The following is a 4,834-nucleotide window of genomic DNA, read 5'->3' as shown; positions in this document are numbered from 1 at the left end:
GGAATCAGCAAAGGTCTGACATTGCCAGAAACCTGCCATGTGTCATTGATTAACCGGGGTAGATTGCAATGATTTAGTTGACAAAGCATCACATTAGTGCAGTGGATCCAAGTGTGTGTGTATGTGCGTGTGTGTGTGTTTGTTTGTATGTGCGTGCGTGTGAATTAACGATCCAGGGAAAAGCCAGATCCTTGTTGACATAAACCAAGGTGCCAATATTATATCATGATATTGTTTTATTTCTCACGGTGCTATTTTTGTTTTATTACCCACAGATTATTGAGTGTGACTGCAATACTTTCTTGGAACAGGCTAAATGATTTTGCAGCAACAGTATATAGTAAAACAAAAACAGCAATTGTTTGGCAATCTTTACAGCAATTATGGCAACTATAATAGACGTCCGTGGCAGGGTTAGCTCCGTTGGCAGAGCAGGGGCACATGGGTAGAGGTGTGTGCCTCAATGCAGAGGTCCAGGGTTCAAGTCTGACCTGTATGATTTCTTGCATGTCTCTCCCCTTTCATAGCTAGCTGTCCTTTCCATTAAAGGCTGAAAAGCCCAAAACAAATCTTAAAAAACAATAATAGATGCCTGAAGCCATCATTTGATTTGTGCTACAAATGAAACACAATGGGGTTGGAACTGGTTTTAATAGACCTTAAGTTCCTGGAGCATACTCCACTCATAGAGGAGCGTAAAAGCATTCACAGCAGGGAGAGGGAAAAACACAAAAAATTAGGATTTACTGTAAGTTGGTCTATAAAACGTCAGAAAATGACACAAATAATGTTGATCTGTGTTTTCCAAAGCCCAACATGCTGTCCTCAAATGTCTCGTTTTGTTCACAACTTAAAGATATTCAATTAATTGTCACAGAGGAGAGAAGAAACTAGAAATTTCTCATATTCACATTTTAAAAGCTGGAATCAGAGAATATTTCAAACAATGACTCAAACAATTAATCATTTAGCAAAATAGTTGCAGATTTATTTAATAGTTCACAACAACAAATATAGGTTCAGCTGAAAAAAGGGGCTGCATTAAAACTACACTTTGCAATATGTCTGCAAGTAGCTGTGTGTCAAAGACTGGAAACAGGTGTGTGCGTGTGTGTGTGCGTGCGTGCGTGTGTGCGTACGTACGTGTGTCCAAGTGAGAGAGAGGTGAAAGGGCCAGATAGACTAGACAAGAGTGGATAAGTGAGGGACAGGAGCAGCCAACACTTTTCTCAAACCGAAGCTGGATCTGTTTTATCTCAGCGTGAGGAGAGAAAAAAGGAGCAAGGTCTTTGCGGGGACAAGGCCAAGCTTTTGCAGTGTATGGCTGGGTGAGGAGAGGAAAGAAGGAGGGGGGGGGTGATATGAGGTTGCAGTAGGTCTGAGGGTCTGTCTGTTTGTCTGTGAGCTGTCTGTGGAAGGCCTGCTCCTGGGGCCAACTGATTAGGCTATAATTTGAGGGGTGTCTTGAGGGAGCAGCCCCCTTTTTTTGTCCACCGGCATCACCCATGGGAGGCTGGAGTAGGTGCAACAGGACCCCGAGACGTATCAACACACACACACACACATGCTTGCTCATGAAATGATGGATAAGCAGACGTGGGGATTGAGAACAGGAAGTGATGATTTAAACATAGTACCAGAGACGCCAGCAACAGAGCTCTACCCTCCCTCCCTCCCTCTCTCACACTAAAAGTATAAAGATATATGTATGCACACTGGAAGAAACAGGTAAGCCTTAATTATGTTTCACGTTCATGTCACCGAGTCATTTCATTTAGAGCGTCTGTAATCAATATCTCACTGGCTCGACAATGGATTGCATGAGTACTTGTATGTGAAAAGTTTTTCTAGCAGTGATGGACCTACAGAGAATTGTCCCCTCAGCGCTATAGAGTTTTTTTTAGCATCTTTCAGCCCATGCTTTTGTTTTACCCCAGCAGGATGCTGTCAAAAACCACAGAGGGAAAGAATATTATACAAGTAAAAGTACTTTTAGTTTAAAGAAATCTACTCAAGTAAAAGGAAAACTACTTGTGCGACAATATACTTAGGGCTAAAAGTAAAAAGTAAACGTCACAGCAATATATTAAAGATTTGTTTTGCATATATCATGATACTGTTAAATGAAAAAAACACCTTCAGGCCACAAAATAAATTAACATGTCAAGTATCCACGGAGGAACATCACGCCACAAAAGGCAAAATCAACAATAAATAAAAATAATTTCAGACTTTTTGCAGCCCTGTGTATAGAACTGATTATCAATTGTAAATATACAGCCACTTTCCTCAGTGCAGTTGTATTATAATTAACCAGAAATTAAACAAAACTCAGACAATTTAACCAAAAAAGCAGGCGCAGGTGTGTAGAGGTTCACTCCTTGACACAGCGGCTGTGGGTTTGACTCCGCCCTGCCCTTTGCTGCATGTCATTCACCCCTCTCTCTTCCCTTTCCTATCTTCATCTGTCCTGTGAAAATAACGGCCTAAAATAATCTTTAAAAAAAAATACTGTCAACAACTAGTATCTGGACACTTTGGCGGATGCAACAAGCGTAATGATGCTACAAGTCTTAAATAACCTGACATTTCTTTGAAAATCAACAGCAGAATAAGTCACAGAGATGTGGTGACAAACCATAGACTGTATACAGTCCAAGGATGGAGGGCGCTTATACTGTACTATGTCAAAAGAAGTGTTAAAATAGTCATAGCATAGTAGGTTGAACAAAGTTATAGTATATTATGTTGAAAATATTACAAAAGAAATGTATTGTATGTTGCAAAAACCTATTAAAAAAGCCAACGTATAAGTAGAAAAAAGTCATAAAAAGGCAATTTATAGTATTTTGGAAAAATAAGTCATAGAATAACATGTTTAAAAAAGTCGTAGTAAAGTATGTTAAAAGTCATAGTATAGTATGTCGGAAAACAGTGACTAAAAAGTCACTATACAGCATGTATGTGTTAGTATAATATTGGCCGGGTCTGGGGATCAAACCGGTTGTCAGAGGCTGTAGAAGTTGTTTGTAGCCATTCTAACCGTTGAACCTGCAACCCACTAAAACTAAGTGGAAAAAGTCATAGCATATAAAGTCGTAAAAAAGTCATTAAAATGTCATAGTATAGTATGTCAAAAAAAAACATAAAAAGGCAATTTTATGGTATGTTGGAAAATTAAGTCATTATATAGAGTGTTGAAAAGAGTCGTAGTAAAGCATGTTAAAAAGTCACAGTATGGCATGCCATACAAAGTCATGACAAAGTCACAGTATAGTATGTTGGAAAAAAGTGAATAAAAAGTCATAGTATAGCATGTACAGTATGTGTTAGCATGATATTGGCCAGGTCTGGGGATCAAACCAGTGGTCAGAGGCTGCAGAATATGTTTGTAGCCATTCTAACCGTTGAGCCTGCAACCCGCCAAAACTAAGTGGAAAACATCATAGCATATTATGTCGTAAAAAAAGTCATTAAAAATCAAAGTATAGCATTTTGAAAAAATTCATCATAAAGTAATAGTACAGTATGTCGTATAAGGTCTAGCATATCAAAAACATTCATTGTAAGGGGAAGAAAGGCTTACTTTGTTTGGTGCAAATCTGGAGTGGGGGTCAAACCAAAGGTCATTAAACACAAAAGTAATTAAAAGTCATAGTATAGTATGTTGAAAAAGTGATAAAAAGTCATAATATAGTATGTCAAAAAAGTAATAAAAAAAGTCATATATACATATATAGTCGTTTGTACAAAATGTTATGTATGTTATCAAAAGTCATAGTATAGTATGTTGAAAAAGTGATAAAAAGTCATAGTATGGTATGTTGAAAAAGTAATTGAAAGTCATAGTATAGTATGTTGAAAAGGTGATAAAAAGTCGTAGTATAGTATGTTGAAAAAGTGATAAAAAGTCATAGTATAGTATGTTGAAAAGTAATTAAAAAGTCATAGTATAGTATGTTGAAAAAATGATTAAAAAGTCATAGTATAGTATGTCGAAAAAATGATTAAAAAGTCATAGTATAGTATGTCGAAAATGTTATTAAAAAGTAATAGTATAGTATGTTGAAAAAGTAATGAAAAAGTAATAGTATAGTATGTTGAAAAAGTAATAAAAAAAGTCATATATACATATATAGTCAAGTTTGTAAAAAAATTATGTATGTAATCAAAAGTCATAGTATTTAAAAGTAATTAAAAAGTAATAGCATAGTATGTTGAAGAGTAATTAAAAAGTCATATAATAGTATGTTGAAAAAGTAATAAAAAAGTCATAGTATAGTATGACGAAAAAGTAATTCAAAAGTCATAGTATAGTATATTGAAAAAGTAATAAAAAGTCATAGTATAGTATGTTGAAAAAGTAATAAAAAAATACATATATAGTCAAGTTAGTAAAAAAAATGTATGTATGTAATCAAAAGTTACAGTATAGTATGTTGAAAAAGTAATCAAAAAGTCATGGTATAGTATGTCGAAAAAATGATTAAAAAGTCATAGTATAGTATGTCGAAAATGTTATTAAAAAGTCATAGTATAGTATGCTGAAAAAGTAATAAAAAGTCGTAGTATAGTATGTTGAAAAAGTAATTTAAAAAAGCATATATACATATATAGTCAAGTTTGTAAAAAAAATGTATTTATGTAATCAAAAGTCATAGTAAAGTATGTTGAAAAAAGTGATAAAAAGGTATAGTATGGTATGTTGAAAAAGTGATAAGAAGTCGTAGTATAATATGTTGAAAAGTAATTAAAAAGTCATAGTATAGTATGTTGAAAAAGTATTTAAAAAAGTCATGTATACATATATAGTCAAGTTTGTAAAAAAAATGTA

This window comes from Etheostoma cragini, chromosome 11 (assembly GCF_013103735.1).
Source record: "Etheostoma cragini isolate CJK2018 chromosome 11, CSU_Ecrag_1.0, whole genome shotgun sequence".
Classification (NCBI taxonomy): domain Eukaryota; kingdom Metazoa; phylum Chordata; class Actinopteri; order Perciformes; family Percidae; genus Etheostoma; species Etheostoma cragini.
Note: the sequence above shows the minus strand (reverse complement) of the source record.